This window comes from Chiloscyllium punctatum, chromosome 21, assembly GCF_047496795.1.
Source record: "Chiloscyllium punctatum isolate Juve2018m chromosome 21, sChiPun1.3, whole genome shotgun sequence".
NCBI lineage: Eukaryota > Metazoa > Chordata > Chondrichthyes > Orectolobiformes > Hemiscylliidae > Chiloscyllium > Chiloscyllium punctatum.
Genome location: NC_092759.1, coordinates 15,087,720 through 15,102,873, shown reverse-complemented (window position 1 = coordinate 15,102,873; position 15,154 = coordinate 15,087,720). Strand labels below are relative to the sequence as shown.

General features: G+C 53.3%; 17 non-coding genes across 17 annotated transcripts; all 17 read right to left on the bottom strand.

Moving 5' to 3' along the window:
* Window positions 1-1,016: 1,016 nt before the first annotated feature.
* On the bottom strand, window positions 1,017-1,088 carry trnaq-uug (transfer RNA glutamine (anticodon UUG)). Its single transcript has one exon. It is a non-coding gene; the product is annotated as a tRNA-Gln (tRNA).
* Window positions 1,089-1,350: 262 nt separating this feature from the next.
* Window positions 1,351-1,422, bottom strand: trnaq-cug (transfer RNA glutamine (anticodon CUG)). Its single transcript has one exon. It is a non-coding gene; the product is annotated as a tRNA-Gln (tRNA).
* Window positions 1,423-2,606: 1,184 nt separating this feature from the next.
* trnaq-uug (transfer RNA glutamine (anticodon UUG)) lies at window positions 2,607-2,678 on the bottom strand. Its single transcript has one exon. It is a non-coding gene; the product is annotated as a tRNA-Gln (tRNA).
* A 262-nt stretch (window positions 2,679-2,940) lies between these two features.
* trnaq-cug (transfer RNA glutamine (anticodon CUG)) lies at window positions 2,941-3,012 on the bottom strand. Its single transcript has one exon. It is a non-coding gene; the product is annotated as a tRNA-Gln (tRNA).
* A 1,184-nt stretch (window positions 3,013-4,196) lies between these two features.
* On the bottom strand, window positions 4,197-4,268 carry trnaq-uug (transfer RNA glutamine (anticodon UUG)). Its single transcript has one exon. It is a non-coding gene; the product is annotated as a tRNA-Gln (tRNA).
* Window positions 4,269-4,530: 262 nt separating this feature from the next.
* trnaq-cug (transfer RNA glutamine (anticodon CUG)) lies at window positions 4,531-4,602 on the bottom strand. The gene has a single exon. It is a non-coding gene; the product is annotated as a tRNA-Gln (tRNA).
* Window positions 4,603-5,786: 1,184 nt separating this feature from the next.
* trnaq-uug (transfer RNA glutamine (anticodon UUG)) lies at window positions 5,787-5,858 on the bottom strand. Its single transcript has one exon. It is a non-coding gene; the product is annotated as a tRNA-Gln (tRNA).
* Window positions 5,859-6,120: 262 nt separating this feature from the next.
* trnaq-cug (transfer RNA glutamine (anticodon CUG)) lies at window positions 6,121-6,192 on the bottom strand. Its single transcript has one exon. It is a non-coding gene; the product is annotated as a tRNA-Gln (tRNA).
* A 1,184-nt stretch (window positions 6,193-7,376) lies between these two features.
* Window positions 7,377-7,448, bottom strand: trnaq-uug (transfer RNA glutamine (anticodon UUG)). Its single transcript has one exon. It is a non-coding gene; the product is annotated as a tRNA-Gln (tRNA).
* A 262-nt stretch (window positions 7,449-7,710) lies between these two features.
* Window positions 7,711-7,782, bottom strand: trnaq-cug (transfer RNA glutamine (anticodon CUG)). The gene has a single exon. It is a non-coding gene; the product is annotated as a tRNA-Gln (tRNA).
* A 1,184-nt stretch (window positions 7,783-8,966) lies between these two features.
* On the bottom strand, window positions 8,967-9,038 carry trnaq-uug (transfer RNA glutamine (anticodon UUG)). Its single transcript has one exon. It is a non-coding gene; the product is annotated as a tRNA-Gln (tRNA).
* Window positions 9,039-10,556: 1,518 nt separating this feature from the next.
* On the bottom strand, window positions 10,557-10,628 carry trnaq-uug (transfer RNA glutamine (anticodon UUG)). Its single transcript has one exon. It is a non-coding gene; the product is annotated as a tRNA-Gln (tRNA).
* Window positions 10,629-10,890: 262 nt separating this feature from the next.
* Window positions 10,891-10,962, bottom strand: trnaq-cug (transfer RNA glutamine (anticodon CUG)). Its single transcript has one exon. It is a non-coding gene; the product is annotated as a tRNA-Gln (tRNA).
* A 1,184-nt stretch (window positions 10,963-12,146) lies between these two features.
* Window positions 12,147-12,218, bottom strand: trnaq-uug (transfer RNA glutamine (anticodon UUG)). The gene has a single exon. It is a non-coding gene; the product is annotated as a tRNA-Gln (tRNA).
* Window positions 12,219-12,480: 262 nt separating this feature from the next.
* Window positions 12,481-12,552, bottom strand: trnaq-cug (transfer RNA glutamine (anticodon CUG)). Its single transcript has one exon. It is a non-coding gene; the product is annotated as a tRNA-Gln (tRNA).
* Window positions 12,553-13,736: 1,184 nt separating this feature from the next.
* Window positions 13,737-13,808, bottom strand: trnaq-uug (transfer RNA glutamine (anticodon UUG)). Its single transcript has one exon. It is a non-coding gene; the product is annotated as a tRNA-Gln (tRNA).
* Window positions 13,809-14,070: 262 nt separating this feature from the next.
* On the bottom strand, window positions 14,071-14,142 carry trnaq-cug (transfer RNA glutamine (anticodon CUG)). Its single transcript has one exon. It is a non-coding gene; the product is annotated as a tRNA-Gln (tRNA).
* Between the last annotated feature and the right edge of the window lie 1,012 nt (window positions 14,143-15,154).

Genomic DNA, 15,154 nt, shown 5'->3' with positions numbered 1-15,154 from the left:
TGTAAGGCCGGTCGCCCTCGCCTCCGAAATCCACTTTGCGGAAGTTTCCGAAAGCAGCTCGGGCCGTGCCAGATATGCCGACCTGTCCGCGAAACCTAGTTTCTCAGCGGGAGCAGGGCTGCTGTCGGCCATGAACAACTCTGAGCCGGGCTACTGCTCGCTAATCTCTCTCACTGGCAAACTTTCAAGCTGCTGGACAATCGCCTCGCCAGCATTTCACTTTGGCTTCAGCTTTCTCACCTCACAGTTAGCCTTCCTTCTGCTAAGTACAGCTGTAGGACAAGTCGCACATCTGCAGTACAGCTGCCTATTCAAACAGCACCGCTGCTGTTTCTCTCCCTTACCGGCGGCCATCGCTGTGTCAGCGCTGCGATGAGCAATGCTTTTAAGCAAAGTGAGATCTCAGACGGACTGTGTTCAAGAGCACGTGTCCCTGGCTTTCCGGGAGTCTGTATTGTATGCACTGTTTTTGATGTCGTTGGACTGCCTTGTACGTACAAATGTCATTGTTACCGTTTTGTAGTGATTGAAACTGGGATTAGAGGTTCCTGGTTTCCCTGAAAACTGGTTGAACGGTAGGGCTCGGGGCCTGGCTTTGCCGCTCCTCTCCCTGGTAAAATTGCGGTTTCTCTGTGTCCAGCTGTTCCTGTGAATTGTTGAATCAAATTAAAGAAAAGAGCACCTGTCCAGCATGCGCCTCATTTCAATTCCTGTCACCTTTTCACCAGCTGTCTGTGGAACACAGAGAGGAGCTCCAAAAACAACACCGCTTGACTGCAGCTTGTCTCTTAATGCTGTGTCCTTCGAAGAAAACACATCCGTGGTTCAGGAGAGAGCAAAAGCAGGCACCGGTGGCGAGCTTAAGACTCCACCTCGGGATTGGCATCATCCCGTTCTGGCAGAAATGCGATGAGATCTGACTCCAAGGTGCTAAAAGGGCTGCTCTTACAATTGGCCCGTAGGCAGATTTCACTCGCGCGTCCCACATTAAACAAGGGCCGGGACGAAGCAAGTCAAGGTTCCGCCGAGATTCGAACTCGGATCGCTGGATTCAAAGTCCAGAGTGCTAGCCATTACACCACGGAACCAGCAGTGCTGCCGCCTCTGGCGGGCCTGAGCTTTCCTGCATTCACACTTGCAGCAACGCTCTCAGAATCTGGTCTCTCGCTGCTGCGTCCTTGGCAGGGAATACTTGCGTGGTACAGGGCAGAGCAAAAGCAGCTCGCGCGCTCGACGCAGGAGCATCGCAAACACTGTCGCAAGGGGAAAACCAGCCCACTTCCATCATGGGTGTGGAATTTGTGAAGTCAACAGTTCTGTCGAAGACAATCGCTCACGCAGCCAGAAAGAAGGCTCCACCGAGATTTGAACTCGGATCGCTGGATTCAGAGTCCAGAGTGCTCACCATTACACCATGGAACCCTGAGACAGCAGGGGCTGCCGAACCACTGCTCAAGGATGTTTGCCTCCTTCGTCAAGCGTGGAAACAGCAACGACAAGGATCACAATGGCGACTGTGGATCTGCTGATCCAGCAGCTCGTGCACTCGGTCTTTCGCAAGTGCAACCACGCTGTCTCGGCCTGCTGCCCTGTAAGGCCGGTCGCCCTCGCCTCCGAAATCCACTTTGCGGAAGTTTCCGAAAGCAGCTCGGGCCGTGCCAGATATGCCGACCTGTCCGCGAAACCTAGTTTCTCAGCGGGAGCAGGGCTGCTGTCGGCCATGAACAACTCTGAGCCGGGCTACTGCTCGCTAATCTCTCTCACTGGCAAACTTTCAAGCTGCTGGACAATCGCCTCGCCAGCATTTCACTTTGGCTTCAGCTTTCTCACCTCACAGTTAGCCTTCCTTCTGCTAAGTACAGCTGTAGGACAAGTCGCACATCTGCAGTACAGCTGCCTATTCAAACAGCACCGCTGCTGTTTCTCTCCCTTACCGGCGGCCATCGCTGTGTCAGCGCTGCGATGAGCAATGCTTTTAAGCAAAGTGAGATCTCAGACGGACTGTGTTCAAGAGCACGTGTCCCTGGCTTTCCGGGAGTCTGTATTGTATGCACTGTTTTTGATGTCGTTGGACTGCCTTGTACGTACAAATGTCATTGTTACCGTTTTGTAGTGATTGAAACTGGGATTAGAGGTTCCTGGTTTCCCTGAAAACTGGTTGAACGGTAGGGCTCGGGGCCTGGCTTTGCCGCTCCTCTCCCTGGTAAAATTGCGGTTTCTCTGTGTCCAGCTGTTCCTGTGAATTGTTGAATCAAATTAAAGAAAAGAGCACCTGTCCAGCATGCGCCTCATTTCAATTCCTGTCACCTTTTCACCAGCTGTCTGTGGAACACAGAGAGGAGCTCCAAAAACAACACCGCTTGACTGCAGCTTGTCTCTTAATGCTGTGTCCTTCGAAGAAAACACATCCGTGGTTCAGGAGAGAGCAAAAGCAGGCACCGGTGGCGAGCTTAAGACTCCACCTCGGGATTGGCATCATCCCGTTCTGGCAGAAATGCGATGAGATCTGACTCCAAGGTGCTAAAAGGGCTGCTCTTACAATTGGCCCGTAGGCAGATTTCACTCGCGCGTCCCACATTAAACAAGGGCCGGGACGAAGCAAGTCAAGGTTCCGCCGAGATTCGAACTCGGATCGCTGGATTCAAAGTCCAGAGTGCTAGCCATTACACCACGGAACCAGCAGTGCTGCCGCCTCTGGCGGGCCTGAGCTTTCCTGCATTCACACTTGCAGCAACGCTCTCAGAATCTGGTCTCTCGCTGCTGCGTCCTTGGCAGGGAATACTTGCGTGGTACAGGGCAGAGCAAAAGCAGCTCGCGCGCTCGACGCAGGAGCATCGCAAACACTGTCGCAAGGGGAAAACCAGCCCACTTCCATCATGGGTGTGGAATTTGTGAAGTCAACAGTTCTGTCGAAGACAATCGCTCACGCAGCCAAAAAGAAGGCTCCACCGAGATTTGAACTCGGATCGCAGGATTCAGAGTCCAGAGTGCTCACCATTACACCATGGAACCCTGAGACAGCAGGGGCTGCCGAACCACTGCTCAAGGATGTTTGCCTCCTTCGTCAAGCGTGGAAACAGCAACGACAAGGATCACAATGGCGACTGTGGATCTGCTGATCCAGCAGCTCGTGCACTCGGTCTTTCGCAAGTGCAACCACGCTGTCTCGGCCTGCTGCCCTGTAAGGCCGGTCGCCCTCGCCTCCGAAATCCACTTTGCCGAAGTTTCCGAAAGCAGCTCGGGCCGTGCCAGATATGCCGACCTGTCCGCGAAACCTAGTTTCTCAGCGGGAGCAGGGCTGCTGTCGGCCATGAACAACTCTGAGCCGGGCTACTGCTCGCTAATCTCTCTCACTGGCAAACTTTCAAGCTGCTGGACAATCGCCTCGCCAGCATTTCACTTTGGCTTCAGCTTTCTCACCTCACAGTTAGCCTTCCTTCTGCTAAGTACAGCTGTAGGACAAGTCGCACATCTGCAGTACAGCTGCCTATTCAAACAGCACCGCTGCTGTTTCTCTCCCTTACCGGCGGCCATCGCTGTGTCAGCGCTGCGATGAGCAATGCTTTTAAGCAAAGTGAGATCTCAGACGGACTGTGTTCAAGAGCACGTGTCCCTGGCTTTCCGGGAGTCTGTATTGTATGCACTGTTTTTGATGTCGTTGGACTGCCTTGTACGTACAAATGTCATTGTTACCGTTTTGTAGTGATTGAAACTGGGATTAGAGGTTCCTGGTTTCCCTGAAAACTGGTTGAACGGTAGGGCTCGGGGCCTGGCTTTGCCGCTCCTCTCCCTGGTAAAATTGCGGTTTCTCTGTGTCCAGCTGTTCCTGTGAATTGTTGAATCAAATTAAAGAAAAGAGCACCTGTCCAGCATGCGCCTCATTTCAATTCCTGTCACCTTTTCACCAGCTGTCTGTGGAACACAGAGAGGAGCTCCAAAAACAACACCGCTTGACTGCAGCTTGTCTCTTAATGCTGTGTCCTTCGAAGAAAACACATCCGTGGTTCAGGAGAGAGCAAAAGCAGGCACCGGTGGCGAGCTTAAGACTCCACCTCGGGATTGGCATCATCCCGTTCTGGCAGAAATGCGATGAGATCTGACTCCAAGGTGCTAAAAGGGCTGCTCTTACAATTGGCCCGTAGGCAGATTTCACTCGCGCGTCCCACATTAAACAAGGGCCGGGACGAAGCAAGTCAAGGTTCCGCCGAGATTCGAACTCGGATCGCTGGATTCAAAGTCCAGAGTGCTAGCCATTACACCACGGAACCAGCAGTGCTGCCGCCTCTGGCGGGCCTGAGCTTTCCTGCATTCACACTTGCAGCAACGCTCTCAGAATCTGGTCTCTCGCTGCTGCGTCCTTGGCAGGGAATACTTGCGTGGTACAGGGCAGAGCAAAAGCAGCTCGCGCGCTCGACGCAGGAGCATCGCAAACACTGTCGCAAGGGGAAAACCAGCCCACTTCCATCATGGGTGTGGAATTTGTGAAGTCAACAGTTCTGTCGAAGACAATCGCTCACGCAGCCAGAAAGAAGGCTCCACCGAGATTTGAACTCGGATCGCTGGATTCAGAGTCCAGAGTGCTCACCATTACACCATGGAACCCTGAGACAGCAGGGGCTGCCGAACCACTGCTCAAGGATGTTTGCCTCCTTCGTCAAGCGTGGAAACAGCAACGACAAGGATCACAATGGCGACTGTGGATCTGCTGATCCAGCAGCTCGTGCACTCGGTCTTTCGCAAGTGCAACCACGCTGTCTCGGCCTGCTGCCCTGTAAGGCCGGTCGCCCTCGCCTCCGAAATCCACTTTGCCGAAGTTTCCGAAAGCAGCTCGGGCCGTGCCAGATATGCCGACCTGTCCGCGAAACCTAGTTTCTCAGCGGGAGCAGGGCTGCTGTCGGCCATGAACAACTCTGAGCCGGGCTACTGCTCGCTAATCTCTCTCACTGGCAAACTTTCAAGCTGCTGGACAATCGCCTCGCCAGCATTTCACTTTGGCTTCAGCTTTCTCACCTCACAGTTAGCCTTCCTTCTGCTAAGTACAGCTGTAGGACAAGTCGCACATCTGCAGTACAGCTGCCTATTCAAACAGCACCGCTGCTGTTTCTCTCCCTTACCGGCGGCCATCGCTGTGTCAGCGCTGCGATGAGCAATGCTTTTAAGCAAAGTGAGATCTCAGACGGACTGTGTTCAAGAGCACGTGTCCCTGGCTTTCCGGGAGTCTGTATTGTATGCACTGTTTTTGATGTCGTTGGACTGCCTTGTACGTACAAATGTCATTGTTACCGTTTTGTAGTGATTGAAACTGGGATTTGAGGTTCCTGGTTTCCCTGAAAACTGGTTGAACGGTAGGGCTCGGGGCCTGGCTTTGCCGCTCCTCTCCCTGGTAAAATTGCGGTTTCTCTGTGTCCAGCTGTTCCTGTGAATTGTTGAATCAAATTAAAGAAAAGAGCACCTGTCCAGCATGCGCCTCATTTCAATTCCTGTCACCTTTTCACCAGCTGTCTGTGGAACACAGAGAGGAGCTCCAAAAACAACACCGCTTGACTGCAGCTTGTCTCTTAATGCTGTGTCCTTCGAAGAAAACACATCCGTGGTTCAGGAGAGAGCAAAAGCAGGCACCGGTGGCGAGCTTAAGACTCCACCTCGGGATTGGCATCATCCCGTTCTGGCAGAAATGCGATGAGATCTGACTCCAAGGTGCTAAAAGGGCTGCTCTTACAATTGGCCCGTAGGCAGATTTCACTCGCGCGTCCCACATTAAACAAGGGCCGGGACGAAGCAAGTCAAGGTTCCGCCGAGATTCGAACTCGGATCGCTGGATTCAAAGTCCAGAGTGCTAGCCATTACACCACGGAACCAGCAGTGCTGCCGCCTCTGGCGGGCCTGAGCTTTCCTGCATTCACACTTGCAGCAACGCTCTCAGAATCTGGTCTCTCGCTGCTGCGTCCTTGGCAGGGAATACTTGCGTGGTACAGGGCAGAGCAAAAGCAGCTCGCGCGCTCGACGCAGGAGCATCGCAAACACTGTCGCAAGGGGAAAACCAGCCCACTTCCATCATGGGTGTGGAATTTGTGAAGTCAACAGTTCTGTCGAAGACAATCGCTCACGCAGCCAAAAAGAAGGCTCCACCGAGATTTGAACTCGGATCGCAGGATTCAGAGTCCAGAGTGCTCACCATTACACCATGGAACCCTGAGACAGCAGGGGCTGCCGAACCACTGCTCAAGGATGTTTGCCTCCTTCGTCAAGCGTGGAAACAACAACGACAAGGATCACAATGGCGACTGTGGATCTGCTGATCCAGCAGCACGTGCACTCGGTCTTTCGCAAGTGCAACCACGCTGTCTCGGCCTGCTGCCCTGTAAGGCCGGTCGCCCTCGCCTCCGAAATCCACTTTGCCGAAGTTTTCGAAAGCAGCTCGGGCCGTGCCAGATATGCCGACCTGTCCGCGAAACCTAGTTTCTCAGCGGGAGCAGGGCTGCTGTCGGCCATGAACAACTCTGAGCCGGGCTACTGCTCGCTAATCTCTCTCACTGGCAAACTTTCAAGCTGCTGGACAATCGCCTCGCCAGCATTTCACTTTGGCTTCAGCTTTCTCACCTCACAGTTAGCCTTCCTTCTGCTAAGTACAGCTGTAGGACAAGTCGCACATCTGCAGTACAGCTGCCTATTCAAACAGCACCGCTGCTGTTTCTCTCCCTTACCGGCGGCCATCGCTGTGTCAGCGCTGCGATGAGCAATGCTTTTAAGCAAAGTGAGATCTCAGACGGACTGTGTTCAAGAGCACGTGTCCCTGGCTTTCCGGGAGTCTGTATTGTATGCACTGTTTTTGATGTCGTTGGACTGCCTTGTACGTACAAATGTCATTGTTACCGTTTTGTAGTGATTGAAACTGGGATTTGAGGTTCCTGGTTTCCCTGAAAACTGGTTGAACGGTAGGGCTCGGGGCCTGGCTTTGCCGCTCCTCTCCCTGGTAAAATTGCGGTTTCTCTGTGTCCAGCTGTTCCTGTGAATTGTTGAATCAAATTAAAGAAAAGAGCACCTGTCCAGCATGCGCCTCATTTCAATTCCTGTCACCTTTTCACCAGCTGTCTGTGGAACACAGAGAGGAGCTCCAAAAACAACACCGCTTGACTGCAGCTTGTCTCTTAATGCTGTGTCCTTCGAAGAAAACACATCCGTGGTTCAGGAGAGAGCAAAAGCAGGCACCGGTGGCGAGCTTAAGACGCCACCTCGGGATTGGCATCATCCCGTTCTGGCAGAAATGCGATGAGATCTGACTCCAAGGTGCTAAAAGGGCTGCTCTTACAATTGGCCCGTAGGCAGATTTCACTGGCGCGTCCCACATTAAACAAGGGCCGGGACGAAGCAAGTCCAGGTTCCGCCGAGATTCGAACTCGGATCGCTGGATTCAAAGTCCAGAGTGCTAGCCATTACACCACGGAACCAGCAGTGCTGCCGCCTCTGGCGGGCCTGAGCTTTCCTGCATTCACACTTGCAGCAACGCTCTCAGAATCTGGTCTCTCGCTGCTGCGTCCTTGGCAGGGAATACTTGCGTGGTCCAGGGCAGAGCAAAAGCAGCGAGCGCGCTCGACGCAGGAGCATCGCAAACACTGTCGCAAGGGGAAAACCAGCCCACTTCCATCATGGGTGTGGAATTTGTGAAGTCAACAGTTCTGTCGAAGACAATCGCTCACGCAGCCAGAAAGAAGGCTCCACCGAGATTTGAACTCGGATCGCTGGATTCAGAGTCCAGAGTGCTCACCATTACACCATGGAACCCTGAGACAGCAGGGGCTGCCGAACCACTGCTCAAGGATGTTTGCCTCCTTCGTCAAGCGTGGAAACAGCAACGACAAGGATCACAATGGCGACTGTGGATCTGCTGATCCAGCAGCTCGTGCACTCGGTCTTTCGCAAGTGCAACCACGCTGTCTCGGCCTGCTGCCCTGTAAGGCCGGTCGCCCTCGCCTCCGAAATCCACTTTGCCGAAGTTTCCGAAAGCAGCTCGGGCCGTGCCAGATATGCCGACCTGTCCGCGAAACCTAGTTTCTCAGCGGGAGCAGGGCTGCTGTCGGCCATGAACAACTCTGAGCCGGGCTACTGCTCGCTAATCTCTCTCACTGGCAAACTTTCAAGCTGCTGGACAATCGCCTCGCCAGCATTTCACTTTGGCTTCAGCTTTCTCACCTCACAGTTAGCCTTCCTTCTGCTAAGTACAGCTGTAGGACAAGTCGCACATCTGCAGTACAGCTGCCTATTCAAACAGCACCGCTGCTGTTTCTCTCCCTTACCGGCGGCCATCGCTGTGTCAGCGCTGCGATGAGCAATGCTTTTAAGCAAAGTGAGATCTCAGACGGACTGTGTTCAAGAGCACGTGTCCCTGGCTTTCCGGGAGTCTGTATTGTATGCACTGTTTTTGATGTCGTTGGACTGCCTTGTACGTACAAATGTCATTGTTACCGTTTTGTAGTGATTGAAACTGGGATTTGAGGTTCCTGGTTTCCCTGAAAACTGGTTGAACGGTAGGGCTCGGGGCCTGGCTTTGCCGCTCCTCTCCCTGGTAAAATTGCGGTTTCTCTGTGTCCAGCTGTTCCTGTGAATTGTTGAATCAAATTAAAGAAAAGAGCACCTGTCCAGCATGCGCCTCATTTCAATTCCTGTCACCTTTTCACCAGCTGTCTGTGGAACACAGAGAGGAGCTCCAAAAACAACACCGCTTGACTGCAGCTTGTCTCTTAATGCTGTGTCCTTCGAAGAAAACACATCCGTGGTTCAGGAGAGAGCAAAAGCAGGCACCGGTGGCGAGCTTAAGACTCCACCTCGGGATTGGCATCATCCCGTTCTGGCAGAAATGCGATGAGATCTGACTCCAAGGTGCTAAAAGGGCTGCTCTTACAATTGGCCCGTAGGCAGATTTCACTGGCGCGTCCCACATTAAACAAGGGCCGGGACGAAGCAAGTCAAGGTTCCGCCGAGATTCGAACTCGGATCGCTGGATTCAAAGTCCAGAGTGCTAGCCATTACACCACGGAACCAGCAGTGCTGCCGCCTCTGGCGGGCCTGAGCTTTCCTGCATTCACACTTGCAGCAACGCTCTCAGAATCTGGTCTCTCGCTGCTGCGTCCTTGGCAGGGAATACTTGCGTGGTACAGGGCAGAGCAAAAGCAGCTCGCGCGCTCGACGCAGGAGCATCGCAAACACTGTCGCAAGGGGAAAACCAGCCCACTTCCATCATGGGTGTGGAATTTGTGAAGTCAACAGTTCTGTCGAAGACAATCGCTCACGCAGCCAAAAAGAAGGCTCCACCGAGATTTGAACTCGGATCGCAGGATTCAGAGTGCAGAGTGCTCACCATTACACCATGGAACCCTGAGACAGCAGGGGCTGCCGAACCACTGCTCAAGGATGTTTGCCTCCTTCGTCAAGCGTGGAAACAACAACGACAAGGATCACAATGGCGACTGTGGATCTGCTGATCCAGCAGCTCGTGCACTCGGTCTTTCGCAAGTGCAACCACGCTGTCTCGGCCTGCTGCCCTGTAAGGCCGGTCGCCCTCGCCTCCGAAATCCACTTTGCCGAAGTTTTCGAAAGCAGCTCGGGCCGTGCCAGATATGCCGACCTGTCCGCGAAACCTAGTTTCTCAGCGGGAGCAGGGCTGCTGTCGGCCATGAACAACTCTGAGCCGGGCTACTGCTCGCTAATCTCTCTCACTGGCAAACTTTCAAGCTGCTGGACAATCGCCTCGCCAGCATTTCACTTTGGCTTCAGCTTTCTCACCTCACAGTTAGCCTTCCTTCTGCTAAGTACAGCTGTAGGACAAGTCGCACATCTGCAGTACAGCTGCCTATTCAAACAGCACCGCTGCTGTTTCTCTCCCTTACCGGCGGCCATCGCTGTGTCAGCGCTGCGATGAGCAATGCTTTTAAGCAAAGTGAGATCTCAGACGGACTGTGTTCAAGAGCACGTGTCCCTGGCTTTCCGGGAGTCTGCATTGTATGCACTGTTTTTGATGTCGTTGGACTGCCTTGTACGTACAAATGTCATTGTTACCGTTTTGTAGTGATTGAAACTGGGATTTGAGGTTCCTGGTTTCCCTGAAAACTGGTTGAACGGTAGGGCTCGGGGCCTGGCTTTGCCGCTCCTCTCCCTGGTAAAATTGCGGTTTCTCTGTGTCCAGCTGTTCCTGTGAATTGTTGAATCAAATTAAAGAAAAGAGCACCTGTCCAGCATGCGCCTCATTTCAATTCCTGTCACCTTTTCACCAGCTGTCTGTGGAACACAGAGAGGAGCTCCAAAAACAACACCGCTTGACTGCAGCTTGTCTCTTAATGCTGTGTCCTTCGAAGAAAACACATCCGTGGTTCAGGAGAGAGCAAAAGCAGGCACCGGTGGCGAGCTTAAGACTCCACCTCGGGATTGGCATCATCCCGTTCTGGCAGAAATGCGATGAGATCTGACTCCAAGGTGCTAAAAGGGCTGCTCTTACAATTGGCCCGTAGGCAGATTTCACTGGCGCGTCCCACATTAAACAAGGGCCGGGACGAAGCAAGTCAAGGTTCCGCCGAGATTCGAACTCGGATCGCTGGATTCAAAGTCCAGAGTGCTAGCCATTACACCACGGAACCAGCAGTGCTGCCGCCTCTGGCGGGCCTGAGCTTTCCTGCATTCACACTTGCAGCAACGCTCTCAGAATCTGGTCTCTCGCTGCTGCGTCCTTGGCAGGGAATACTTGCGTGGTACAGGGCAGAGCAAAAGCAGCTCGCGCGCTCGACGCAGGAGCATCGCAAACACTGTCGCAAGGGGAAAACCAGCCCACTTCCATCATGGGTGTGGAATTTGTGAAGTCAACAGTTCTGTCGAAGACAATCGCTCACGCAGCCAGAAAGAAGGCTCCACCGAGATTTGAACTCGGATCGCTGGATTCAGAGTCCAGAGTGCTCACCATTACACCATGGAACCCTGAGACAGCAGGGGCTGCCGAACCACTGCTCAAGGATGTTTGCCTCCTTCGTCAAGCGTGGAAACAGCAACGACAAGGATCACAATGGCGACTGTGGATCTGCTGATCCAGCAGCTCGTGCACTCGGTCTTTCGCAAGTGCAACCACGCTGTCTCGGCCTGCTGCCCTGTAAGGCCGGTCGCCCTCGCCTCCGAAATCCACTTTGCCGAAGTTTCCGAAAGCAGCTCGGGCCGTGCCAGATATGCCGACCTGTCCGCGAAACCTAGTTTCTCAGCGGGAGCAGGGCTGCTGTCGGCCATGAACAACTCTGAGCCGGGCTACTGCTCGCTAATCTCTCTCACTGGCAAACTTTCAAGCTGCTGGACAATCGCCTCGCCAGCATTTCACTTTGGCTTCAGCTTTCTCACCTCACAGTTATCCTTCCTTCTGCTAAGTACAGCTGTAGGACAAGTCGCACATCTGCAGTACAGCTGCCTATTCAAACAGCACCGCTGCTGTTTCTCTCCCTTACCGGCGGCCATCGCTGTGTCAGCGCTGCGATGAGCAATGCTTTTAAGCAAAGTGAGATCTCAGACGGACTGTGTTCAAGAGCACGTGTCCCTGGCTTTCCGGGAGTCTGTATTGTATGCACTGTTTTTGATGTCGTTGGACTGCCTTGTACGTACAAATGTCATTGTTACCGTTTTGTAGTGATTGAAACTGGGATTTGAGGTTCCTGGTTTCCCTGAAAACTGGTTGAACGGTAGGGCTCGGGGCCTGGCTTTGCCGCTCCTCTCCCTGGTAAAATTGCGGTTTCTCTGTGTCCAGCTGTTCCTGTGAATTGTTGAATCAAATTAAAGAAAAGAGCACCTGTCCAGCATGCGCCTCATTTCAATTCCTGTCACCTTTTCACCAGCTGTCTGTGGAACACAGAGAGGAGCTCCAAAAACAACACCGCTTGACTGCAGCTTGTCTCTTAATGCTGTGTCCTTCGAAGAAAACACATCCGTGGTTCAGGAGAGAGCAAAAGCAGGCACCGGTGGCGAGCTTAAGACTCCACCTCGGGATTGGCATCATCCCGTTCTGGCAGAAATGCGATGAGATCTGACTCCAAGGTGCTAAAAGGGCTGCTCTTACAATTGGCCCGTAGGCAGATTTCACTCGCGCGTCCCACATTAAACAAGGGCCGGGACGAAGCAAGTCAAGGTTCCGCCAAGATTCGAACTCGGATCGCTGGATTCAAAGTCCAGAGTGCTAGCCATTACACCACGGAACCAGCAGTGCTGCCGCCTCTGGCGGGCCTGAGCTTTCCTGCATTCACACTTGCAGCAACGCTCTCAGAATCTGGTCTCTCGCTGCTGCGTCCTTGGCAGGGAATACTTGCGTGGTACAGGGCAGAGCAAAAGCAGCTCGCGCGCTCGACGCAGGAGCATCGCAAACACTGTCGCAAGGGGAAAACCAGCCCACTTCCATCATGGGTGTGGAATTTGTGAAGTCAACAGTTCTGTCGAAGACAATCGCTCACGCAGCCAAAAAGAAGGCTCCACCGAGATTTGAACTCGGATCGCAGGATTCAGAGTCCAGAGTGCTCACCATTACACCATGGAACCCTGAGACAGCAGGGGCTGCCGAACCACTGCTCAAGGATGTTTGCCTCCTTCGTCAAGCGTGGAAACAACAACGACAAGGATCACAATGGCGACTGTGGATCTGCTGATCCAGCAGCTCGTGCACTCGGTCTTTCGCAAGTGCAACCACGCTGTCTCGGCCTGCTGCCCTGTAAGGCCGGTCGCCCTCGCCTCCGAAATCCACTTTGCCGAAGTTTTCGAAAGCAGCTCGGGCCGTGCCAGATATGCCGACCTGTCCGCGAAACCTAGTTTCTCAGCGGGAGCAGGGCTGCTGTCGGCCATGAACAACTCTGAGCCGGGCTACTGCTCGCTAATCTCTCTCACTGGCAAACTTTCAAGCTGCTGGACAATCGCCTCGCCAGCATTTCACTTTGGCTTCAGCTTTCTCACCTCACAGTTAGCCTTCCTTCTGCTAAGTACAGCTGTAGGACAAGTCGCACATCTGCAGTACAGCTGCCTATTCAAACAGCACCGCTGCTGTTTCTCTCCCTTACCGGCGGCCATCGCTGTGTCAGCGCTGCGATGAGCAATGCTTTTAAGCAAAGTGAGATCTCAGACGGACTGTGTTCAAGAGCACGTGTCCCTGGCTTTCCGGGAGTCTGTATTGTATGCACTGTTTTTGATGTCGTTGGACTGCCTTGTACGTACAAATGTCATTGTTACCGTTTTGTAGTGATTGAAACTGGGATTTGAGGTTCCTGGTTTCCCTGAAAACTGGTTGAACGGTAGGGCTCGGGGCCTGGCTTTGCCGCTCCTCTCCCTGGTAAAATTGCGGTTTCTCTGTGTCCAGCTGTTCCTGTGAATTGTTGAATCAAATTAAAGAAAAGAGCACCTGTCCAGCATGCGCCTCATTTCAATTCCTGTCACCTTTTCACCAGCTGTCTGTGGAACACAGAGAGGAGCTCCAAAAACAACACCGCTTGACTGCAGCTTGTCTCTTAATGCTGTGTCCTTCGAAGAAAACACATCCGTGGTTCAGGAGAGAGCAAAAGCAGGCACCGGTGGCGAGCTTAAGACGCCACCTCGGGATTGGCATCATCCCGTTCTGGCAGAAATGCGATGAGATCTGACTCCAAGGTGCTAAAAGGGCTGCTCTTACAATTGGCCCGTAGGCAGATTTCACTGGCGCGTCCCACATTAAACAAGGGCCGGGACGAAGCAAGTCAAGGTTCCGCCGAGATTCGAACTCGGATCGCTGGATTCAAAGTCCAGAGTGCTAGCCATTACACCACGGAACCAGCAGTGCTGCCGCCTCTGGCGGGCCTGAGCTTTCCTGCATTCACACTTGCAGCAACGCTCTCAGAATCTGGTCTCTCGCTGCTGCGTCCTTGGCAGGGAATACTTGCGTGGTACAGGGCAGAGCAAAAGCAGCTCGCGCGCTCGACGCAGGAGCATCGCAAACACTGTCGCAAGGGGAAAACCAGCCCACTTCCATCATGGGTGTGGAATTTGTGAAGTCAACAGTTCTGTCGAAGACAATCGCTCACGCAGCCAGAAAGAAGGCTCCACCGAGATTTGAACTCGGATCGCTGGATTCAGAGTCCAGAGTGCTCACCATTACACCATGGAACCCTGAGACAGCAGGGGCTGCCGAACCACTGCTCAAGGATGTTTGCCTCCTTCGTCAAGCGTGGAAACAGCAACGACAAGGATCACAATGGCGACTGTGGATCTGCTGATCCAGCAGCTCGTGCACTCGGTCTTTCGCAAGTGCAACCACGCTGTCTCGGCCTGCTGCCCTGTAAGGCCGGTCGCCCTCGCCTCCGAAATCCACTTTGCCGAAGTTTCCGAAAGCAGCTCGGGCCGTGCCAGATATGCCGACCTGTCCGCGAAACCTAGTTTCTCAGCGGGAGCAGGGCTGCTGTCGGCCATGAACAACTCTGAGCCGGGCTACTGCTCGCTAATCTCTCTCACTGGCAAACTTTCAAGCTGCTGGACAATCGCCTCGCCAGCATTTCACTTTGGCTTCAGCTTTCTCACCTCACAGTTATCCTTCCTTCTGCTAAGTACAGCTGTAGGACAAGTCGCACATCTGCAGTACAGCTGCCTATTCAAACAGCACCGCTGCTGTTTCTCTCCCTTACCGGCGGCCATCGCTGTGTCAGCGCTGCGATGAGCAATGCTTTTAAGCAAAGTGAGATCTCAGACGGACTGTGTTCAAGAGCACGTGTCCCTGGCTTTCCGGGAGTCTGTATTGTATGCACTGTTTTTGATGTCGTTGGACTGCCTTGTACGTACAAATGTCATTGTTACCGTTTTGTAGTGATTGAAACTGGGATTTGAGGTTCCTGGTTTCCCTGAAAACTGGTTGAACGGTAGGGCTCGGGGCCTGGCTTTGCCGCTCCTCTCCCTGGTAAAATTGCGGTTTCTCTGTGTCCAGCTGTTCCTGTGAATTGTTGAATCAAATTAAAGAAAAGAGCACCTGTCCAGCATGCGCCTCATTTCAATTCCTGTCACCTTTTCACCAGCTGTCTGTGGAACACAGAGAGGAGCTCCAAAAACAACACCGCTTGACTGCAGCTTGTCTCTTAATGCTGTGTCCTTCGAAGAAAACACATCCGTGGTTCAGGAGAGAGCAAAAGCA